The sequence below is a fragment of the Tachypleus tridentatus genome, chromosome 7 (genome assembly GCF_004210375.1).
Source record: "Tachypleus tridentatus isolate NWPU-2018 chromosome 7, ASM421037v1, whole genome shotgun sequence".
Classification (NCBI taxonomy): Eukaryota; Metazoa; Arthropoda; class Merostomata; order Xiphosura; family Limulidae; genus Tachypleus; species Tachypleus tridentatus.
In genome coordinates, this window is record NC_134831.1 from 49,543,001 (window position 1) to 49,569,049 (window position 26,049).

At 33.6% G+C, this 26,049-nt stretch overlaps 2 protein-coding genes and 1 long non-coding RNA gene across 20 annotated transcripts in view; 1 reads left to right on the forward strand and 2 right to left on the reverse strand.

Moving 5' to 3' along the window:
• LOC143255618 (forkhead box protein P1-like) overlaps positions 1-26,049 on the reverse strand; it is a 155,301-nt gene that overhangs the window by 101,093 nt on the left and 28,159 nt on the right. The window lies entirely within an intron of this gene.
• Positions 1-26,049, reverse strand: part of LOC143255619 (uncharacterized) — a 167,817-nt gene that overhangs the window by 15,383 nt on the left and 126,385 nt on the right. For 2 of the 8 annotated variants that reach the window (XM_076511552.1, XM_076511545.1), the window contains exon 4: positions 3,186-4,058. The exons of 2 other annotated variants lie outside the window; for them this stretch is intronic. The gene's annotated coding sequence lies outside the window, so the exon portion shown is untranslated. Of the gene's footprint in view, positions 1-3,185; positions 4,059-12,052; positions 13,111-24,766; positions 24,814-26,049 lie in introns of those variants that run through there. 4 more of the 8 variants (XM_076511553.1, XM_076511546.1, XM_076511543.1 and 1 more) reach the window with 3 other exon arrangements.
• LOC143255620 (uncharacterized) overlaps positions 12,936-26,049 on the forward strand; it is a 148,051-nt gene continuing 134,937 nt past the window's right edge. For 2 of the 4 annotated variants that reach the window (XR_013030760.1, XR_013030757.1), the window contains exon 1: positions 12,992-13,118. This is a non-coding gene — a long non-coding RNA (uncharacterized LOC143255620). Of the gene's footprint in view, positions 13,119-26,049 lie in introns of all 4 variants that reach the window. The other 2 variants (XR_013030759.1, XR_013030758.1) reach the window with 2 other exon arrangements.

Genomic DNA, 26,049 nt, shown 5'->3' on the forward strand with positions numbered 1-26,049 from the left:
ACTTGATAACTTCAAGCAATTGTTATTTCACTGTTAAGCACAACGTTATACAATAGGCTCTCTGTGTTCTTACTATCTCAGGGATAGATTTACTTGTAAAACGTGAAGTAAAAGTAAGATACAAAATGATATACTTCAATCCGATTTTTAACGTTATAAGCCTTCGGATTTACCACTGAGTCACCAAGAAGGGCTTAAGTAAGGTACTGAGATCTGCATAACCAACGTAATACTGAATATCCTGTAACATACATGGACAAATAGACCATATTGCTAAGAACTGTGATCACAGACGTGAATGACATATCGAAGAGTAAAAAGCCTTTTATGTTCATTGGGAATACCATTTTCAAAGAAAACGTACACATATTTTGGTACCGAATCGTATTTCTAACAGTTAAATATCAAAAATTAAAATTTCAAATCCAATTTCTACAAACAGTTGAAAGGTAAATACACAAGTCGATGCAAACAGTGTAATAAGATGCACCCGTTTTAACATTTCGACCGCACTGATTCACAGGAGTCGTGCCTGCATATCTTTACATGGAATAACTGCCTAAGGTATGCCACGGTTGAACAGTTATATGGCGTTATTAGAGTACAGGTGCATATGACAACCGAATAATTTCTCCTCCAACTATGTCTTTCCCTATTCAAAAAAGTCGAAAATAAGCCTTCGTTATAAGATATATGATTCTTATATGTACATATCCGGTATTGGTCTATACTAATCGACAGTAGCTGTTTGTTATACATCCTAATATGTATAATTAAATAGGACATGAGGTTTTTTCACAATATAGTAATGACTAATATATTAGTATATATGTGTACCAAGATACATAATTATATTTATTTGCAACTCAGGTAATATATTTACCAACATATTTGGAAGTAGCTCAAGTCTAAGTCCTAATTATCCATAACTGGGCATGTAATATGTTCGTGATTCTTTACATATCCGTCGATGATTTAGGAGTGTAAGACTAGAGGGAAGGCAACTAGGTATCAGCACCCACCGCCAACTCTTAGGCTACTCGTTTCCAACGAATAAAGCCCCCACGACTGAAATGGTAAGCATGTTTGGTGCGACGGAAATTCAAACCCGCGACCTTCATATTGCAAGTTACATACCTTAACCAGCTGGCAATGTCGAACCACAAAAAAAGGAAAAAAAATAGTTCAACCTATGCATATTTGGAAATAGCTGAAGCTTGATTCAGATAATATGTTCTGTACATATTTGGAAGTAACTGAAGCTCTATTCAGATAGTCTGTTCTATACATATTTGGTTTGTTTGTTTTATGAATTTCACTCAAAGTTTCACGAGGGCTATCTACACTAGCCATCCCTAATTTAGCAGTGTAAGACTAGAGGGAAGGTAGCTAGTCATCACCACCCACCGCCAACTCTTGGGCTACTCTTTTACCAACGAATAGTAGGATTGACCGTCACATTATAACGACCACACAGCTGAAAAAGCGAGCATGTTTGGTGCGACGTGGATGCGAACCCCCGACCCTCAGATTACGAGTCGCACGCCTTAACCCACCTGGATATTAATTATAAATCACTTTAATACTGAAAAGTTCGTATTCTTCCCACACGAACGAAAGTCTTAATCTTATATAATTAGTTTGATTGAATTTCCTCTGAACAAAATATGATTTATGTGTCAAATCACTAACCACGTTAAAGGTATGTTGCTAAAGATTCCTATTCGTATGAAAAGAGCGCTGGATATGACTTCTAATCACATATGTACTGTAAATGTTTTCTCATTTACATAGTAGTTTGCTGTATGTGGTTTGCAATCTGACATTATTTTTGTTTTAAAGATACCAGTGGTTTAATATGTTTTTTCTACTGTATTTTCTAATCATATGATATGCTTACTGTACATTTTTCTAAAGATTCGACATATTTTCTGAAAATGAAACCAAATTAGCAAATATTCTTATTACAAGTTATACATATTTACACTATAAATTTGTAGTAAATGATATCAGAGAACTTTATGTGCTTTCTGTAAACTATCAATAAAAATGTGATATATTTACTATAAATAACACTAAATTACATAACGTATTTGCAAATGGTTCAAACAGTAAGTACGTTATTTATCCTGTAAAGCAAAATGAATTGTTTATGAAATATTTGCTGTAAGTAATTTACGGTGACATATCTACTTACTATAAACGGCAACTTTGTTTAAATAGTTTTCCTCCAAACTTTCAAATTCAGAAAGTTTTATACAGAAAAATATAATAATATCAAGTTATTTTAGTGCAAAGCTACAATATGGGCTTTCTGCACTTTGTCCATTACGAGGAAAGAAATCCGATTTTTAGTATTTTAAGTCCATAAACTTACTGCTGACCCAATGGAGAAAAACCTGTATAAGAAGTAAACAGTAAATATCTGGTATTCATTTTATATGTTCAGTTATCCACTTGACTTGCAATTAGAAATAATTTAGAAAGAAGAAACTTTGTAAAAACAGTGAATTTTTGGACATCAGACATGGCATTCTGCCTGACTTTAGCTGAGTAACATCATTGACAAGCTCGGTTAGAGATGACGCATATGTTGACGGATTAATGAAAGCATTACACGATCTCTTTGTTTTATTTATTAAGTTTGTTGTATTTTCTAAGTAATTCGAAGCATGATTATTTTCACTTTCGTGGTTATCGTTACAAATGTAACCAACCCACCATGAAATTGTGGTCCTAAAGATTCACAGTCAGCATGAATATTGAGCTTAAGTCCTAATTATCCATAACCCAAATGAATGTGTAGCTTTAATTGTCCAAGATAAGTACAACCATGTAGTTTCAAGTTTTAGTTAGAGAAACTAATGTAGGTGTATTTATAGTTAATCAAAATATACATGAGCACGTACTCCGAATCATCTAAGACAGAAATGAGTTTGTAGTTCTCGTGATATTTGAAAGAAATAAGCGTGCAGCTTTAATTATCCAGGAGAGTTATAAACAGACACCATTCACGATAAACATAAAATGTTTGTCTCTACCAACTATAGTTGAAATGAATCTGTAATTGTATAATTATCCTTGACAAGTATTTTATTTATCTACGATAGAGAATAACGGAATGTTCTGCTTATCTGCTATAGATATATGCATAAAGACTTAATTATTCATCATAAACTCGGATGTGTAGTCAGTCGTAAATATAAGTATTTATTCAACGACGTTCACGGTCAATCAGCTTCTTTACATATCAGGTTTCGTTAATTAAATATATTTAATATCCTGCACCTGATGAGATAATACATGGATATGTTACTCTATCAGATGAAGAATTATTCTCATAAGTAAACAAAAGCACATTTTCTTTAAAAGTACGTGTCGATACTTTGTATCACCGGTGAAGTAATTTTATCATGATAAATGGTGGTTATATGCGAATATCCTCTATACAAACTCATCATAGCATCAAAGCGGGACAGCACCGTGGAATGTTCTATTTTATTCCTGTGTACAGTACAATAAGTGAATAGAAAAAGCTTCTGAAGTTCACACAGACGGGCATGGAATCTAGCACACCAACATGTCAATTTCACCCCCGGCATCACCTTATCATTGAAACTGATTCTAGTATGGTAGGGCCCAGGCAAGACTTACTCACTGGCGCTTCTGTCAGTAGTTTAAAGCTACTCCATTCTTTAGTCTCACGCGGGGTCGCCCTGATGCACGAGCCGCATCTTATTGGGTGCTCTTGAAGCGTTAAAATAACACAACGGGGCCGGAAAATTGCCTTTTAATGGAGAGAATGCCAGAGTCGTGATGAGGAAATGCGGTGAAGCTCTGAGCAATGGACCATGTGTGGATGTGGCCAGTCAGATATATTTCATTCTCAACTGAATAATTTTCACATAAAGTCTCCATCTAGTATTTCTTTTTGTTGGTTAGGGACGAGACTGTGATTATGGATTCTACAACGTCATCTTCTCAAACAGAAGCCACCAAGCGATTCAGAAGTTTCAACATTGTAGCTTTCGTGCACACTTTTCTTTAGTGCTATACCTCTAAATAATAAATTTATATATGAAATATAAAAAGACTTTAATGATCACGTTTGAGCTGAACACATACAGAGAATGTTTTTAGGGGTAAGTGTCAGCTGCGTACGAGGGTATACCAAACAGAATCTTTAATGATACAGTAATAAAAATATGTAAGTGCAAGTAGGCAGTATTGATTTTTTTCGTGGGGAGCAAGTAACATAATATTTTTAAACAGATTACAGATGAAATAATTGAAAACCTCATTACACAATATATTATCTTCAAACAATGTATTTTAGGGAGAAAAAAACAGTTTTAATATGGTTCAGTCGGTTGCTTTTCAGAACTGTTTAAAAAGTTTCCCTTCACCATAACATCACTTATAACATTTTTCATGCTGCTACTGGAAACAAAATAACTTTCTTTTATTTTCAGTTGTCAGACCATTAGATGAAATGACTGGAATAATAATATAAACTGATATCATTTCATTAAAGAATTCACATAAGTGTAATTCCCAGATAAAACCGCTGACCTCTACTATCTTCCATTTTAAACAAATAAATACAAAATTTAAACTCAAAATAATACTAAACTGATAACTTCTTTCAATATTCAGGATTACATATAAACCTACAAATTTAAATTAATTACACATAATTACGTAATATTTGTTAAAAATTGTTCATTTCCTGATAACAGAATGTAACTAATCTTGCAATTTCTCCTTTGAGACGAAACCCAACAACAATACAGTATATTGTATCTTACTTTGGACAGACAGAACCCATCAACAGTACAGTATTCAGTATCTTAGAGTGGATAGACGAAGCCTAGCAACAATACAATACATGGTATCTTACAGTGGACAGACGAAACCCATTAACAATACAGTATTCAGTGTCTTACAGTGGATCTTGTGATGCTGAACACTGCCTGTTTGTCTATATTAAACCATTTAAACGTAGTTCTACACTAACAAAATGAAAGTAGTAATTAAGCATTTCAATTCTTTGTAATAATTTAACATTAGCAAACTGACTCAAAGCTGGTAATCTGACCCAAGTCTTACTTTACTTGCACGACTTTTAAAATTCCAATACGGTCTTCTACATACACATACAAGCTAAAAAGAAATGTTAGAAAAAATCTGTAAAATTAATATAACTGAGAACCTAAATGTTATTACGAAATGCTTAGTTTCAAACATTTCTAATATATGACTTCTATCAAACAATCTCCTACGGTTATAGCTTGTACATTTGCAAATTAAACTGAGTCTTTAACAACATCTCTAATATCCTATGGCACAAAGAAGTTAATTTGTAAATAACAGATACAAAAGCAAAAAGAAAAAAAATAAGTTCAAGTTGCAAGTAATTTTAGGGTCGAGTATATTCAGTTATTATAAACGTTAGTGGTAGCTTTCCGTCTGGTCAGAAACTGTTAATGTATAAAACCTGAGAGACTCTAACCAACTTATTTAGTCTATGTGTTGCATAACTTTACGTTGAAGTTGAAATTTAGTAGTACAAAAAACAAAACAAAAATCATCAAAATTGGTTTAAAAAACGTTTTTCAATTTTCAAAATACTATTTGCAGAATATCAATCTTAACTATATCATCTCTTTATCATACTATATTCAAAAGTTGCTTGTCGTTTGATCACTTCAGTCAGATGATAACAAAATGTAAAGACAAAATAAAGTGAACCAGTAAAAAGGAGTAATATAATTGTAGCAAATTATCATTTGCTGGGTTTGTAAAAGTACTTCAAGTTGTGCTAGAAATAGCACCTGAACACAAGCCTGAAATTTTTGTTCAATTTTTTTTTTATGGAAAACGTAGGAGAGAAACCATAGAGGCTTTTAAGACGAGTAAAAATAGTAAAAAGTATGGAAAACAGCCAAACAAATAAATATCTACATCACTGAGTGTGCTCCTTTTAGCACATGAGTTACAGCTCTGTAAATATCAAAAACAGATGAAACGAGTTTTCTAATGATACCATACTTTGCAGGATAATATAAACGTTGCAACGGAAATGGTTCAGCCTCTCTTTAACCCAGAAATACCTCACTATCCTGGTTCTTTGCAGCTTTCAAGCTAAAGTCGGTATAAGCATATATAAGTAGAATTATATTTATTATAGAGTTTAAACCTGTAATTTCCAAATTGGGAACTTCATGTACCCACATTTAATGCTGGTCTATATGATATGTTTAGTATTTTATCATTAATGACGTTTTACAATCGTCTGTAAGATATATGATTCACTAACCTGCTGTAAAAGTTCCGTGAATAAAAATAAAAGTTGGATACAAAATGTACCCTTGTTGACTATAAATGCCTGTTTGATATATTGGTAATAACAAGGTCAATCATGTGCCATCATTTACCAAATATGCTGTTTTGACTTCTGTTGTCCTCTTGGGCACACTGGTAGCAGCAACGGAAGAGCTACGTTATTTGTTTAGACCAAGACTGTTATGTAATTTACCCTTACTAACCACTGCTAAATGCGGATTAATAACAATTAAAGGTAAAATTAAACGTTTTAACACAAAAATATACAACTGCTTAAGTGCAACATCAAAAATGCACATCAAAAAACAAAGCATTGTGTTTCAGGTCAGCTAATTTCAGCCCTTCGATAACCAGCCTCAAATTCGTTATTGAGTATACTGTCTATTTGTCTTGAGAAAATGTATTTGTTTTGTTTTGAATTTCACGCAAAGCTACACAAGGGCTATCTGCGCTAGCTGTCCCTAATTTAGCAGTGCAAGACTAGAGAAAAGGCAGCTAGTCATCAACACCCACCGCCAACTCTTGGGCTACTCTTTTACCAACAAAGAGTGGGATTGACCGTCACATTATAACGCCCCTACGGCTGAAAAGGCGAGCATGTTTGGTGGGACCCGAACGACTCTCGGATTACGAGAAAAAATATATATGAAACATGACTTGCACAGATTCTGTTGATGGTTCATCAGGACGATGGAGCTAAGGGTCTGTGGTCCGTATTCCCTTTTCGCAAAAAGAAAAATAAATCGAGCTTTGCTGTTTGGAGCTATGGGTTCGTTACAGAAATAATGGTAAAATTCCACTATTCGGTCTTATCTGGCAAGAGTAGCCCAAGTGGTGTTGACTAGCTGCCTTCCCTCTAATCCGTAACTTTAAATTAGTGCAGCTATTCCTCGAATGGCTTTACCTAAAATACAACAGTCAATATCCCAGAAAGTTAGTGATTTCATAGATTTCTTTAGTCACTTTTCTACAACGAGTATTTTAACTAGCAAAGACGTAAAACATTACCCAGTGTGATACAAAACATAGATTCCATCGTCAGTGAACCGCACATAAATAAGCCGCTCATTTGAGAGTTTAGACAACAGTGCTTAACACTTATAAAACAAGTGCTGTCGCAACAAATCTTCAGAATTTGCAAACAAAATGAAGTTCAAAGATCGCTTACTACATCAAACCAGAATATAACTACTAACTAGCAACAGTATTGTGTTGACGTTTTGTGTGTGTGCGCGTTTTTTACAGCAAAGCCACATCGGGTTATCTGCTGAGTCCAACGAAGGGAATCGAATCCCTGATTTTAGCGTTGTAAATCTGTAGACTTACCGCTGTATTAGCGGGGGATGTTTTATATGACAACATAATGAAAATTCAAATGGATACCATTATTTTAATGCTACTTTTACTTAAATTATTTCGTATTTTACTATTGTTCAAATTATTCGAATATCCAGAAATTCGCAAATTGCTGAAATAGTATAAGTTATAAAGCACCGTTTAATGATCCGTATGAGTACATATCAAACGTCCATCACAGAACCTCCCCCAGTGGCTCAACGGTATGTCTGCGCACTTACAACGCTAAAAACCGGGTTTCGATACCTGTGGTGGACAGAGCACAGATAGCCCATTGTGTAGCTTTGTGCTTAATTCAAAACAACAACAACTAATTTGTTTGTTTCAATGTTTTGAGCAAACTTACAGAATATATATCTGCTCATAGCATTCCTTTATTATAAGCTGTTAAACTGAGGAAATCAGTTAATTAACAACACCAACCGCCTACTTTTGGACTCCTCATGTCTGATAGAACATTGGGATTTTTAGAGTCACTTTTATAGCGCATCCACATTCCCAAAGACCGAAGCGGCATCGGGTCGTGAACCGTGAGTTCTCACATTTCTAGTCAGGATACGCTAATCTTCGGACCAAAACCAGTCAGCTAATTGTTTTATTCCAAAAATCAAATATAACAGAAAGTTTTAAATGTTGACTAATAGATTTGTACATTTACATTGTTCACATAAAAACGAAAAAATTAAAATGGAACAGGCGCTGAACATATTCTTACTTTCAACTGTGACAGTCAATCCCACTATTCGTTATCAAAGAGTGGCCCAATATTTATTGGTTGGTAATATGGTTGTCGTCCCTGGAATCTGGCAAATAGACTTAGTGGTTTTACCTTAATTAAACAAATTCAATTCAAAAAGGATAATAAGAGCTTCTTTTAGAACTAACAAATAAAACGTCTCATTTATTTGTCTATCTATCTGTTTATTTCCGATAACAGTTAATTTATACTACCATGATTTGAGTACAATATAAAGCTGAAAATTCCTTCTCCTTCCGAAAATCTAACATTCATCATTTTCTTAATGAAAGTTTCTCAGACAGTGACAATATACGATACTTATATGGTGCTCAGATTTAGACAGAAATTGATATTTGTTTAAATCATCGACATAGGAAATTTTTATCAGGTTTTTGAGGCAACATTTCATATCATAAACACGAAAAAAGACTTCTCTTATGAAATAGTACTTCAAAACATTCTAATGAAAATTCCCAAGGAACTAGTAATCTATAAATCTGTGTCAAACACTGCATGTAGTAGATACCGGAGCTTAAAAGTGCACTCTTTCCCACAACTGTCATCATTAACTTTAAAAATTTGTAGTTAAACAGCGTGTGGCCAAATCAGATAAACACAACATTCGCAAGTGTAACCTCGAATCGGAATCCATAAATTGCTGCCATCCCTCAGTGCAGTCTTTATCTTTAATCTTACGATCCTGACAAATGGTCCTGGTTAAAATGCTTGCCACAAAAACCTTCATTTGCAGCGCGTGCCGAAGCCTCCTATCGCACGCGCCCAGTGGCAGAATTATCGTGCACGCGTTATGTGTGATTGCCTGTCACGCGCACTGCACAAGGAGCTGGCATAAAAAAATCTGTTATGAAATTCATGATGGTTTGACAAAAATGAATGATCTTAGCAATCATGAACGTTAGTCAAACTTTGTAAATTTATCAGAGAAAAGTTTTTAGTGTGTTTTTTCCCCGTTCGTTCTACACAAGTAGCTACGTATCAGTCGAGTTGAAGTAAGCACATCAAGTCTACTTCTATACCTATCTTGGAATGAAACAAATTGCCTCGACGCCTATTGTGACGAATGGTCGGTAAACTTGCCAGTAGAAGCCTTCCACTGAACAGCAGATGGGCGGAGAAGAATAGAAAGCGAAAGGGAGACAAAATAAATTGAGTAGTGTTCAATCTTTTAAACCCGCCGCATATTTGTGCATTTGACGAGGCGTGCTGACACTTGAAATAAAAAGATCTATTTCTCTACTTGAAATAGACAAGTGGGAATGACTTACTGAGCTTAGTATTCACCAAACTTTCTAAACCTTTGACAGTTTGTATTGTGCTATCTTTTCTCTTACGTCTCTATGGGAGCTTTCAAAACGTATATATAAATGGATATACAAAAACACTTATTTTGAAGCATTTCACGCATATAACAGAAGAACCATTAAAGTCAGATAATCCCAGCTACAACAGCTGAATTATGTGTTGTTGTTTCTATGATAAATGAAATAACTGTCTATTATACCTTGAGAGTGTGCAATAGTAAAACTATGGAAACAAAGAATTGCGTTTTATGTTTCTTGGTCTCCTTTACTTTCAAGAGAGAAAGGAAAAGAAAAGACGTTTGGAGCATATGTAAAACATAATTTTGAAGAAGTACTTAGATAGTCATGTTGAATTATTCCAATATAAAATACGTATGTAACTGCACTTGCGTCGGATTAGCGAGTATAATGCACAAACACATTCATCAATAGCAGTCCTACATTATCACAGTTAATACACAAAACCTTAAAAATGTGATGAAACTTAACAAACTATATGAATATTCAGCAATAAAATTATACAATTGGTGCAGAGGTTATACAAATACACTTAAAGCTATGATGGATTATCTTGGGTATTATACAAATTTAAATATAGCTGTGATGAATTTTAAAAACTAATACACAAGCTTGACTGTTGGCGAATTCACATATTAAAAATATAGTTACTGTGCGTTAAGAAGGATTGACACATACTTTTCTTTTTTCTTTTTTTTTAAGAACATGTTGGCAATGTGGTTCTACGGATTTTTTTCTAGCCAGTTATATGACCGAAACACTACAGCGATTGATCTCTTTCAAAATATCATATCAACAGCTGGGGTAAATGAAAAGCTAAATTTGTACAATAAAATGACAACTGATGAAAGCGCTTCTTAAAAACCTCCATATACAGTGCTTAGTCCAGTTAGGCAGATGTACTGTAACAGATTTACCGTTATACGTTTATTTTGATACCTATGTTTGTTTCAGAATGCTTTCTTTTTTGTATGCATGTGACATATATTGTTAGATGAGTATTGCACAAGTCCCGCCTGTTCTGTAAATTTGTAGAAGATTCTTGAGAATAAGAATGAACAATACTTCTTTTACGAAAACGCTAGCGTGTTCAAAAATTGTTGAACGTTTTAGAAATTCCCCTTAAACTATATAAACTAACATGCCAAGAGACAGTAAAAAGATTATTATTAATCAGCTAGTGTCAGTGTGCTTTAGGAATCGGAAGTTATAATTGTGATTAACGCCTATTAATCAGAAAATTACAGCATTTGACCAGGAACGTTTACAGATTTCGAACATTTCGAACCGATCAACATCAGTGAATTAACTTCGGATGTTAGAAGCTCCACCAGGATATTGGGTAATGTCGCCAGTGAAAACATACTGGTGCTTCAAGTTTAGTCAGCTGTCAAAAGAAGTGTATAAGTGTATAAACGAAGAATTAATTTACTCTCCGTGAAAAGTCGATAAAAGATTCAGTTCTAGACCAGATATAAGACTCAGTATTGTTTGTAAATTTGTAAAACTCTTGTATATAAACCATCATGTGTAATAACTATTAGTAATAACCGTTATTATAAATTGCATTGTTTTTTTGTTTCTATATTAAAATACATTTGTGTTCGAAAAGAAAACTGAGTGTATCAATCTTGTTGGCAAATATTATAAATTTCATACATATTAACATTTAATTACCTTCTTAGTTAAAATTTCGGTTATTTGAAATAGTAGAACGTAACGTGCGTAACGTAAGGACTCGGAGACTCGTCCGGCATGAAGTATAATAGGTAACAAACGGTACGTATTCATGGCATAATAAAGTATAAATTCCCATCATTACACCTTACTTGGGATGAAAAGTTTTCATTGGTGTTAGACAATTATGACACAGTTTTTGTTGGTTTTGTTTTAGTGTTTGCTGTTGGCATTATGAAGTTAAACTCAGATAGACAACGAAGCTGATATTTTAGCCATTAGTTAAGCTACAGGTTTTAACATTTCATTATATGATGTGACTTGCAAGATCTATACACTTTAGAATCTTAACGTATCGGGTTCCTCTTCCAATGGATTACTTAGATACATTTATAGGATTAGTATTTATCAATGTCAAACGAAAACTATTCTTCATTGGTGGTGGAAATTTCTAGTCATATAAAAACATGCTTGTAAGCTTTGGATTTGACCCCTACACTGATTTGTTTTAGTTTTGCTAAACTAGTAAAACGCATAAACTAATTAAAGTTTTTAATATTGAATAGTTTTATTAAAGAACATAAGAGCCCGATGGCTTGAATTCGAATTTATTCTTAGGTAAATAAGAATAACAAACCCTAGTTAACATCTCAGTCATTTGATTTAAAACTTACCAAAAATCCTTTATTATTTATAAAGAAAATATTTTACTTGCAAGGCAGTGTTTTCTCTTACATGATTTGCTTGAACGAAGTTCTTGGATTTTTGAGGCTTCGAGCTAACTTCACGTGCATATTAATTGAATAAAGATGTTGGTTGTATAAGACAACAAGCAAAAAATGCACATCGCTTCGTTCTAAAACAATCCTTTTAATTAAATTATTCCTTTCCAAAACAGTCACTCCTTCTGGCAACAGATGTGTGGGAACACGTTCACAATTTCTACTGTGTATCTGGAAATGGTTTTTGCTCGCTGCTTTATGTTTCCCATAAATTCGTCTTTTTAAAAATAAAAATTCCTAACAACTACTATATATTCCAAATTACCGTCATCAGAAACAGCCTTTAACTCTCGATTTCATGGCAAGTATTGATTTATAAATCTGGGCGCAGAATCAGTAAATGAGAAAAACACAGTTTACCCGACATTAATGCAAACACAATACTTCTTGACAGTCTTAGGGTTTCAATTAAACATCCTGAAACTCTATCTTTTGCATAAATTAAGGGGTTTGAAAATTCTTTATGAATAGTTTTTTCACCATTGCTCTTAAAGTCAGTGTTGCAGTTTCTTCTCGCAAGTTACCCTTCCTTCATGCATTTATTACTGCAGGCGAAGCTTGAGGCAACAATACTTTTATTAAACAGCTCACATTAATTAAACTGACTGCCATCTGTGGCCGGTTTCCATAGCAACACCTACTCTGATGTTTATGTTTCCCGAAGAACCAAACAGAACGTGCGGGTAAAGTAAACACAGTCTCAATGAAGCGCTGTTTTCTTAGATGCATTTGTTTTTCTTCCTAGCACAGCGCAAACAACTTGGTATAAACTAGGCGCGTCTCGAGCTGGCCTGTTCATAAACTTCAACACAGAGTAAACATCCACTCTGTTGGAGGCCTGATTGTTTCCATAGCTACGACGCTGGATCAGCTATAATGGTAAATACCGAGGTTTTATATGGTGACAGCATCATGATAGGCTAAAAATATAGCAGAGTAGCCAACGTGCTAAATATAAAACATTAAATTTTCCCCTCTTAATATATGAAAAGGGTTCTACAATAATGTGCTGCCCTCTATCATTATCAAAATATTCATTGTACTAGTCATCTAAATGTAAGCAAATTTGTGTCTTATAGGACGTAGCGTGCACAATAAAAAGACACACACTAAAGTACAAGCAAAATTTTGGAATAAAAAGTTTGTAGAAGATATTTATGTTATTGGTTTGTTTAGAATTTCTCGCAAAACTACACGAGGACTATTTGCGTTACTCATTCCTAATTTAGCAGTGTAAGACTAGAAGGAAGACAGCTAGTCATCATTACCCACCGTCAACTATTGGGATAATCGTTTACCAATGAATAGTGAGATTGACTGTCACATTATTACGCCCCCATGGCTGAAAGGTCGAGCATGTTTGGTATTACGGGGATTCGAACCTGCAACCCTCGGATTACGACTCGAGTGCTTTAACCATCTGGCCATGTCGGGCCTTACTTATATTATACTAAACAAAACATAATGGTTTGCACAAAGAACTGTTAGATAGGGTGAATACAAACTAATAAAATACAATTATTGTATATTTTAATAGTTTACACGTATTTTATAAGTGGGAATGGGAAAGTAAAACATCATGAAAATGGTTCTTATGGAAGTAAATCTAAATTAGCCACGGGTGCTATAACTAGCTGCGTTTATAGTCTATTACTTCCAAATTAAAGAAGGCTGGTGCAGATAGCTATTGTGCAGATGTACAAGATATATTTGAACTAAATTTGAGTAAAAAAAAGAAATCCTAATCTTAGTAGTAGATGCCCAGAGAGAGAAATAAAAAAGCAAGGATGATTTATGTAAGTATGCACAGCTAACTCAAGTAGTCATTTCCGCTTCTCTGTATGAGATTGAGATTTGATACTGTTTTCCTAAGTCTAGTCCCTCTACACTCCCTTAAATAACATCTTATATGAAGGAACAACTCTTAAAATCTATCAGTGTGTTCATACCCAGTAGTGTACAGTAGTTAATTCTAACTTCAATTTCATTTGTAATTTTTTGAAAAATATTTATTTAGAAATAAATGTACATAATTCTCCAGATATATTAATTCATTTTACTTTGTCTGATATATAGACCTCCAAGGTCGAAAAAGTTTAGTTCGAGATCGTGAGTTGCTTTTTATACAGCCGAAAGAGCACGCTATATTATAGTTTGAAGTCACTAAATATACACACATTTTCAAAGTAAATTAACTCCTTTAACTCTCATTTTTGTTCAACTATAAGTCCAAATATCTATTCATCCAACAAAATGCATTAGTTTTTGGATCTCAAGAACGATAAGTAATCTTTATTTTATTTCACGGAATTTACTGAATGGCAGCATTCTGATTTTTACGCTCCCTGGAGTACAGGTAACCCATTGTGTAGCTTTGTGCTAAATTAGGAAAAACAAATACGTCTTTGCTCTTAGTCAAGAAATTCCTTTCGTACTAACAGAACCACGTGTGTTGTAAGACACAACATACAGAAGACGAAAAAACCTAAAACATATACATTAATAAATGTTTACTATTATAACTAACAGGCCATTTTACTATTAAGCTTATTTTGTGCTTACCTTTATTTTACAAAGGAAACTAAAACATTTTAAAATTAATATTTCTGAATAATTCGATAAATGTTACACATTATTAAAGCAATAGATTTTTATGTATGTAAAATTATTTTTTACGTTTCAATAAAAATTATTTACATGTCAACAAATTGAATAGTTATTTTGAATTTCGCGCAAAGCTACTCGAGGGCTATCTGTGCTAGCCGTCCCTAATTTAGCAGTGTAAGACTAGAGGGAAGGCAGCTAGTCATCACCACCCACCGCCAACTATTGGGCTACTTTTTTACCAACGAATAGTGGGATTGACCGTAACCTTATAACGCCCCCCGGCTGAAAGGGTGAGCATGTTTGGTGCGACCGGGATTCGAACACGCGACCCGAGGATTACGAGTCGAACGCCTTAACACACTTGGCCATGCCGGGCCAAATTGAATAGTAAAACACAAACAGAAAAGAAAATTTATTTTGTTATTTCAAAGATATTTTTTTCAAAATTGGTAACTTGTAAAACCAAGCACACAAGTAATAAAGAAGTTCCTAGTATATTGCAGACCTTTATCAATTTAATAAAAAGTTTGAAATACCTAAGTATAATTTGTTTTCATGTAAGTGTAAATAAAAAACATAATGAAGCTATTACGTTGAAAATAGAAGTTTGGAGACAGCTTGACTAGTTAATGTAGATAAGTATTATAAATATAGTATGTTATATCAGGCCCGGCATGGCCAAGTGCGTTAAGGCGTTCGACTCGTAATCCGAGGATCGCGGGTTCGAATTCCGGTTGCACAAAACATGCTCACCCTTGCAGCCGTGGGGACGTTATAATCCCACTATTCGTTAGTAAAAGAGTAGTCCCAGAGTTGGCGATGGATGGTAATAACTAGTTGCCTTCCTTCTAGTCTTATAATGCTAAATGAGGGACGGCTAGCGCAGATAGCCCTCGAGTAGCTTTGCGCAAAATTCAAAACAAGCAAACGAATGTTTTATCATCCTTAAGTTCTATGTTGACACTTATCTGCAAACGATTCGAGCAATAAATCATTTTTCTGTTTGTGGTACAGAAAACATCACTTCTTCTAAAAAGCGTAGATATTTTTTCTAACATGCTTAACTTGGCATAATCTCATAACAATCAATTACATAAAATATGCTATTACAAGATTCTATTTGGTTGTCTATTGATATAATAAAAAATCCACATCTTCATTTTATCTTTATACACTATGTTATACGAGCACACCTTTTTACCCATTCAGTAAAGCACACTTCGTCAGGTAACACAAGATCAACGTCAAAATATCCTTCTTGTCGTATATTAATTCAGTTTTTAACTTCGTGTGTATATGTGTATGGCCAGTTAATCCCTTCTATATTCGTGGTACTAACAGGATCACGCTTAGCAGGCGATTTCGGGGTAGCCCGAAAGTGTTCTTATGGTTTAGTCCCCTTGCGAAGAGGCGAGGGACCAATGGGAACTAGAATGCCCCTGGAAGGCCACTCAGGTATGATAAAGTCTAAACGTAGGTTTCAGGTCGCTAAATTTGACTGGCAATAAATTTTCTGTTCGTGGCCTCTTTCCATATCATCTGTTAAACTGTATTTGTAGCCCCACTTACAAGCTAGGGGGACGAAATATGACGCATGTGCTCAGAATGCCAAGGTTTGGGATTGACTTAGGTGTAACTGAGCAGAGCGCCATTATTTTAAGCTAGTTTCTATAAAGCGTTACAGGCATTCTTCGTTGTAATCAAGCAAAACTGATTTAAAGTGAAGGGCGTTGGAAACACAAAAGTATAAACAAATGGTTCTCTCCGGATCGTTCCCCTAGTGAGACAGCGGTAGGTCTATGGAATTACAATGTTAAAATCATGGGTTCGATTCCCTTCGGTGGATACAGCAGTGTATTTACTGTGAAATCACACATACACACACGTATGCCATCTCTGTATCAATTAAGATTAACATTTCGTTATTCTAATTAAAACAATAAAGCAACAAAGAAGTTATAATTCAGTCTCACTGATGCATTAAAAAGAATTTAAAAAACAAAAAAGCATACTTGAACTATATTTCCTGTTAAGATATAATCTGACCAATGGTCTTACCTGTTTAAGAAGTTTGTTGTGAACTTTATTGTTCATCGTTATTTTCTTATAATATAAAATATTAAATAACACATAAAACTGTTTTTTTTTATCTAAGGATGTTTTACTGAAATCATTTAATCATTATTTAACAATTTATTTTAGTAAAACCTTAATTAAAAACTAAATATATTCTTTTGTTGTTCGTAACGGATAGATCATTATATGTTTATTTTAATACATAGCTTGTTTCAGTATATATAGTCTTTTGTTGTTGTTTTTTGCCTATGATGTATACTGTTGGCTGTGTATTGCGCATGTTCTGCCTGTTCTCGAAACTTGTTGAAGACTCTTGAATGTAAGAATCAACACTATGTGTTTATGAAAACGTACAAGAACATTGTTGAAAGTTCTAGAGTTTCACGTGATTCGTATAAAAAGCAGCTAGGAAGAAACAGAAGAAGATTATTATTTAGTCAGCTACAGTTGTGTGCTATAGGCCTAGGACCAGGAATTTTTATTATTCAAATTTACAGTTATTTGAAATATTAATAGTTAACATACGTAACAAATAAATCATAATACGTAACACGTTAAAACTCAACAACCGAAGTTGTAATATTTGAGTTGTGTTTTTATCATTTTCATGGTTTAAAATACTTACTAAAGGCAATTATAAGATGCAAAGAATAAAGTTAAAAATCAATTAGTTTGCCAAATAATTTTTAAAATACATACAAAAGATTGGTACAGCAAAAGTTTATTTTAATGATTAGACGTACATAAATGATTGATACGAAACACTGTGAGGGATTTACTGTATTTTAATATCAATGTTTGTTTCAGTTAAATAGATTTTTAAAAATGCATGTAAAGTATATTGTTAAATCTGCATTGTGAAATTCCCGCTTATTCACAAAAGTTGTAGAAGATCCTCGAATGTAAAAAGCAACAATGTACAATGTGTGTATGCAAAAACTAGTGATTGTCTCACATTTGAAATTTCAAGAAACTTTCCTCTTAATCTTATAATAGGTAACCAACGCAACGCAAAGAAACAGCATATATTGTTGTTTTGCTACAATTGGTATATTATAATCCTATAGTAAGCTATAACTGTGATTAACGCCTATTAATCGAGAAACTACAGATATTTAAGCAGGAACGTTTTTAGATTTCGAACATTTCTTACCGTTCAACTTGAGTGGATTAACATCGGACGTTAATACGTTTACAAAGACTTTGCATAACGTCAGCGGTGAAAAACTTACGTGCGATCAGCGAAGTTAAGTGAATTGTATTTATATCACTACAGAATTTATTCGTTCGTCGTGAAACCTCGATAAGATATTAAGCAAGTTCCAGATCAGATGGAATATTGAATATGGTTTGTAGGTTTGTAAAACTTTTGTATATTAATCATTATTTATAATAACTATTTGTCATAACCATTATTATATACTGTATTATTGCTTGTATATTAAAATATATCTGAGTTAAGATAAATACTATAATAAATTTCACACATATTGACATTTAATTAACTTCTAAATTGGAATTACGATTTCTCTGAGTTTCAGGCTCTTTCAGCTTGTAATACGTAACACAATAGATTGAAAGCTTGTCCAAGATAAATTATAAAATGTAAAAATGCCCAAACACAAATTTCTTAAATATTGTGTGAGTTAATTTGTAATTGTAACGCTAGATATATACTAAATTTTCTGAATTCTTAATCATTAAACAATAGTACAAAAAATTGCGCCATAAGTTTCTTGTATTTTGTAGTAAAATTTCAATACGAACATTTTTCTCTGATAATGTGCTACATGTTTTCTTGAAAAAAAGGTTTATATGTTTGTAACTTACGTACATTTTTCTTTAATCCAATCCAAATTATGACCAGCAAATCATGTTTCAGCATCTATCTATCTGTTAAGACTAGTGAGGTAGATTATTGCTATAATAACCATAAGCAGAGTTGGGTTGACGTTAATTACATCCAATCTCAGTTATGTGGCTCTTCTGCTTATCTATTTTTATTTTTCAAGAATAATTGAGGCCTAAGAATACAAAAAAGAACTAATACTCAATATTTTTAATGTAAAGTTTTAAAATAAATATGAAACCCAATCTATCATTTGATTCATCACTCTCACTAAATTATACTGTTTTCTTGGATTTCCATTCCCCATCAATACTTATTTTAAGTATCTGAAATACTTTGTTTGTTCAATAGTTCAGAATAATAAGTTAATAGCATCAGAACTACATATTGATCAAATCCTACATAAATATAGCTCCACTGTGGTGAGATGACTATCAAAACCCCATATTTATGTTAAATTTTGTTGCTGTAAATCTCAACCGAAATTATACCTCAGGTTAGCACTTCTGATTAAGAAGGTAGCACACAGGGTCAACTACAGAAGTTTTAGTGTTTTCAAATGAGGCCCAAAGCTCGAGCACTTTCGAATAATTGACTATTCTTCTTCAGGATAATAAAGGTTTTTTTTTAATTTATTGTTTTACTGCTGTCGACTTAAAATTTACCTTAGAGTGAACTAAGTATGACTGCAATGTTTCATTTTTTCTGAAAGTAACGACATGGAGTTTCGTAAAAATGGATTTTAGTCGACTATTAAGTTGAAGGAGGTAAAGATGTTTCTTTAGTATCCAGGGTATCTTTTTAGTTTGGGGTGATAGGTAATAGCCAGCGAAACACAATAAGAATTTGTTTTAGGTAATTCTTTAAAGGAAGATTCACGTGGTATATTGTTAGCTTTGTTAAGTTTTAGGTAATTCTTTAAAGGAAGATTCACGTGGTATATTGTTAGCTTTGTTAAGTTTTAGGTGATACTGTTTTGTTCATAATCTTATTCGGTCATAGTCTGTTTCAAAGAATTAATGTGATAATCATAGTTCTCACTGCCAAAGCATACATTCTTTAATCTAAGTACTTGATTTAAAATGATCTTGCGTTTTGTGTGTGGAAGGTAAAAGCTTTGATGATGTAACTATTGTGGTTTATCCATTGCTTTCCGGTACAAATCAGTATGTACAGCATCATCTTTTAATGTTAGGTTTACATCCAGGAAACTTATTTGGGCATTAGAATAGACTATAATAAATTTAATAGAAATGTGGAAGTCTATAAAAGGACAGTAATGAATCTTCGTCTCCTATCCAAATAAATACAAAATGTCATCAATGTGACTTTCCAACTCTTTCGTCTCTAAGTCTTTCATACAAATTGGCATAGTTTGACCTCTTCTAGATGCACATAGCTGTGACTATAAAAGGACAGTAATGAATCTTCGTCTCCTATCCAAATAAATACAAAATGTCATCAATGTGACTTTCCAACTCTTTCGTCTCTAAGTCTTTCATACAAATTGGCATAGTTTGACCTCTTCTAAATGCACATAGCTGTGACTTTTGCTTGAATATAGAATTCGTTTTTAAGTCAAAACGTTAAGTGTCAGTACTAGTTCAGCTAAGTCTGTAATCATTTGAATGTTAGATTTGTCTAGTTTTAGCAGATAAGGTTCTAGGACTTTTAGGCCTCCATTATGGGGAATGTTTGTGAAAAAAGAATAAACGTCCTTTGTATAGAGAAGAATGTTTGGAGGACGTTTTCCGTTACTGTTAATGTAAGAAGTCATGTTCAAAAAATGTGTTGTATCTTTAACGTACGACGATAAACGTGGGAGGATATCTTTACTGTGGTGATCAACATAAACAGATAAGTTTTCAGTAAACATACAACAATTAAAAATAATAGAATGAACAGGATTCTTAATATTTGTGTATTTTTGGTAACATGTAAAAACGACCTGGGATGTTTAAGTGAAAAGAGCTGTTACGTTTCAAGACTAGTGTGATAGCTTTTCTGTAAACTATATATCTTCAATAATTTTAACAAATTGTGGTATGGTTGGAGTCAAAATCTACTTTTTTTATAATGATTTGTGTCATTAAATTGTTGGTAATCTTCACTAATGTAATCGGATTTATATTTAATGGCAATAATGCCGCTCTTATCAGCTAGTTTAATAATAATTTTATTTTTGTGTTTCAGTGAAATTGGAGCGTTGTGTACTTTTGAGTCAGAATTAATGGCTAAATTACTTCATTTTCAGTTGCAGCAATAAAACTCTACAGATGTGATTCACTTTGGCTATATGTCACTAGAAGGATTTTTCTTTAAACTGTGAGTCGAAATTATTTGATTGCGAAACATTTCTCAAAGTCTTAATTTGCGTGTAAATTCTTGGAGGTTGGAAATGACTTCAAAGCTATCTATGCATTTAGAAGTAGAAGAAAAATTAATAATTTACTAAGAACTTTGTGTTGAGCTTTAGTTAGTGTTTCAGAGGACAGACTGACGATGTTGGAATTGTTCTTGTATTTGGGTTATCAGATGCAGAAGTGACAAAGTTAATGGTATCAGAACTAGAATATATTTTAGGATATAGGAGAGAGCTCAGTGTATGTGTTTGTATTGTTCGAGTTATTAATCAGTGACTCGTAGATGGTAATGATGTGAGTCTGTTTAAAGGTAGTATTTTCAGAGGTATCAGAGGTAGTATTACGGCTTGAATGGGAGAAATCTTTGTCCCTGTGTGAAATATCACGATGTGTTTTTATTCTTGCTTTTCGCGATATTTTCAAAAGTCTTTATTGTTTTGTTACTAAATGCATCAATGTTTTGTTGATCAGTGGAACATATTATGTTCTCAGAATCTGTAACAGCAAGTTTTTTTCCAGATTTGCAGAAATCTTGCGCGAGTTTCGCAAGTAAAAATAAGGTGGGTTATAAAATTTTCTTCCATTGCGAAAAAAACAGTTTGTCAATGACTCCTGTTGTTACTGATGCATTTCAAAGAAGGGATGTAGATATAGTTTGATTCTGTAAATGCTCTCCCAGTACATAAGAATGGTAAATGTACCTCAGACTTTTTTATTCTGTTTTCTTAACTCTAGTAAGACTCCCAAATTAATGAAAAAAACTGAATGAAAAAAGCTGTACAAGTATTTATTTCAAGGCTAATACATGGTTTTGATTTGTGAAAAGAAGAAGGTTCAAGATCTGTTAAGTTTAGAAAGTCGTCAGGTTTAGGGCTTTGGGTAAAGTTGTCGGGTGAAAGTTGATGATTTCTTTCAAAGGGTCTAGAAGATACTCCGTGTGGCCGAAGAAAATTATCAGAGGTTGTATAATTTGGAAAGTTATCAAAATAAGAGGTTACTAGATGGTTGTTTGGAATAAAAGTGGAAGTCTTAAAATCTCCATTATACTGCATTTAGGAGAAGAGGAAGTAATGGTAGAAAAGGACTTCTTAAGTGTAGAAGTTAGGTGCGGGATTCTTGAGTTGTGTGTCAGGTTTAGAGTTTAAGAGGAAATTTCTATAGACAGGAGTGGAAGCCATAACTTTTGCATAAGTACGATATTTAGAAAAATGGGAACACCTAGTTCCAGGCGAAGCAGTGATAAAAATATGGCTTGAAAGTCTTTGGGCATGTGGCTTGCGAAGCTCAGTGACGACAGAAAACACGAAATTAAATAGAAAATTGTTACCTAGTTACAGTTACGACAGACAGTGTTCGTACACCTGCGTCGTGAGTGGTGTTTTCCTCATAAAAAGTATTACGATTAGGATAATGAAAGTAAAGTATATTATAAATGTTACACTAACACACATCTGAATAAAATTTTATGTAAATTGAACGACAAATAAACTGTTTATAAACAAATAACCAAGCATAGGATGGGCAGAAAGTGTTCGTACTTCTACTTTAATGGTCAGTTGTGTAGCCTTTCAGAATAATTACTTGGCGCAATCTCTTATCATAACCCTCCATGATTGTTTGACAGTACTCGACTCGTATTTTCTTCCATTTTTCTTTACAGAAGGCCTCCAACTCTTGCAAGTTTTTTCGGATAACGCTGATGAACCCCGGTCTTCAACTCATGCCACACGTTTTCAATTGGGTTGAGATCGGGTGACTGCGATGGCCACTCCAGAACACTTATATGGTTCCTCTGCAACCAGGATTGCACATATTTCGATGTGTGCTGAGGGTCATTGTCGTGCTGGAAGATCCAACGACGCCCAAGCCGCAAGTTCTGAGCATCATTCTTGATATAAATGCCTAATATATCAACGTATTTTTCTTTTTTAATGATTCCGTTGACGCGGTGAAGGCTGTCTACAGCAGAAGAGCTGAAGGAACCCCATAGCATGATCGAGCCACCTCCGTATTTAACTGTAGGGACGGTGTTCTTTGGAAGATTTCGTTCCCAGTTCTTACGGAAAATATATCGAACATCATAGTGGCCAAAAAGCTCGATTTTAGTCTCGTCTCACCAAATAATACTCTTTCAATAGGTAAAAGAATCTATCTAGATGCTTTTTTGCATACCTCAATCGTGCTTCTAAATGAACAGGCTTTAAATATGGAGTTCTACGAGGACGGCATGCTTTGAACCCAGAAGAGCGTAACATGTTCGTAACTGTAGAAGTACTTACTTCAACTCCAGTTTCCCTTAGCAATTTCTGTATGTCATTACGTGTTAAACGAGGGTTACTACTAACTTCTCTGACAACCTTCCTTTTGGTTCTCTCTGGAATTTTGGTGGGGCGTCCGGAACGAGGGAGGTTAGCAGTTGATCCTGTAAGCTTAAACTTGGCAATTATGCTTTAAACAGTAGATTTCGGCACATTAGGTTGTGTAGCAATACCGGAAAGACACACACTAGACTTGTATTTTACAATAATTCGATTTTTTAAATTACTGGACAGTTGTTTCCTGTTCGCCATGATGACCAAGTAGATAATGACGGAGACGACGCTAAATTGCCGGAAGTACATTTTATGGTGGCTAAATTCCAATAATTATGAACCCAGTGTCTAGTTCTGGAATGGTATAATGTAGTTTATTTGCCAAACTAAACAAAATTTTTAGTGGAATATCAGCCTTTTTCACACGTTCTGAACTGCACGAACACTTTCTGCTCCTCCTATTTTTGGTTATTTGTTTATAAACAGTTTATTTGTCGTTTAATTTACATAAAAATTTATGTAGATGTGTGTTAGTATAATATTTATTACAAATTTTACTTCTATTAGTGTAATCATGATATTTGTTAAGTTATGAGCAAAAAACCTTTCGGGACGCAGGGGTACAAACACTTTCTATCGTAATTGTATGCCCTATCGCTTGACGAAGCTTTGAGTACTGGATATATGTAATAGAGTAGGGCGAAAGAAATTTATGATTAAGAGTGCATAGTGGATCTAGGTTGGATTGTCCAATTGTTGTTTGTAGACAAAGGAGAACATAGTTAATGATAAATAATTGTAAATTACAGGATAGGAAAGTGATTTTTTGAAGAAGAGGTGTAAACCATCCTTAATTAAGTAATGTGTCCTGTTTTTAAGTTTAAATTTGGTGTTGTGAAGGAAGGATAAGCGTGAGTTGCGTTGACATAAGTAATGTGTGATGTCGTTAACTTTGTCGCTTTTCTAGTTTAAACAGTCATTAGTATAGGTCTGTTGTCTTAGAAGTAAATCAATATGCCTATTGACATCACGGTAGATAACGCTTTGGAAACAAACACGAAGGTCAGTACTGTGAGTCAAAATATGCAGTGTAAAATTTGTAAGTCGGTTAAAACAGTAATAAGTTGTCGTTCCAAGTCGTTCTAGGTTGTTAGTTTCAACTTGAAAAATTAAGTGTTTTACAAACTATGGTAATAAAGTTACAGTGTCTAAAAGGTCAAGTATGGTGGCTTCACTAATTGATTTAATTAAAATATGTTGGTTGTTAATGTAAGAAATGTAATGAAATGACAATGTAAGGTGAAAGAAGAGGTTACTTACCTTCAGTAACGGCTTCGTGGTCCATGAATGGAATACATATTATTCCCCTGAAGAAGAATAGTCAACTATTAGAAAGCACTCGAGCTTTGGGTCTAGTTTGACAACATTTCAGATTAGCACTAAATGAACTCTGTATTTTCTGTTAGCTTTATATTGACCTGAAAAACCTTGGTTGATCGGTTGGTTTGTTGTTAAGCACAAAGATGCTGCCCATCATGGGTATTAAAACACAATTTTCAGTGTTGTAAGCAGCAGATTTACCGCTGAACTACTGTAAGGCACCTGAAAATCATTTTCCGTAAACAAGTTTGCAAATCAAACTCACTTAATAAAATCACTTGAAATGATCTGCCTAAAAAGGGAGACACAGTTAATCTTGACAGATCTTAGACACTTTCGAAAGTGATGAAACTCGGTTGATAGGACAGCAACTGCTTGTTGTAGAAATACAACAGGCAGTTGCCGTCCATTCAATTAAGTTTCATCATGAAAACTTTGCTAAAACAATCTATCAAAGAAGTTTAGAAAGTAATTACACCTTAAGAATAGATTTTTAGTAGTTGCTACATAATAAATTTTGTGAAAAACAACAAATATAAACAGTCTAAAGAAGTTTTCACATCCTACCAAATACTACTACAATTTGTGATATTAAGTACATAATAATCGCTTTTCTTACGTGTTTCACACACCTTTTGTTCCTCAACTGCTATTCTGAAATTTTTAGTTGAATTAAAGTAAGTAAAGAAATAAATTAGGATGAAAACCTTGTTATTGTACACGAAAGTTAGATTATAGTTTGCGTCATATAATCTTGGCAAAACATTACTTGAAGTATTTCTATAATTAAAAATGCCTAGGGATCTTTGCCCGACACATTCATAAGAGTGGAACTACATTACTAATCTCAGATTTATAATATTCTAGAGTATCACCAAAAATAACCTGCATTATATATATATATTTGAAGTTCAGTAATGTTCATGGACAGCAGAAACAGCAAAAGTCCATTTTTCACAGTTCTGTGTTTTACGTTGTAGTAGCTTAAAAGGAAGGAGTTCTAACATTTCTAAGCTTTTAATATTGTATTACATGTATTTTGAATTGTTCATCATTTATTTGCAGTCAGAAATGTTTTTAATCAATTTGGAGAATAATAAGTTTTATTTTAGATTTTTTTTCAAATATCATAAACTGTGAACAAAATTATTATGAAAATATTTATGAATATAACTTTACCAAGGCACTTGCACTCATTGACTGCAGTAAAATTCAGTCGTGTT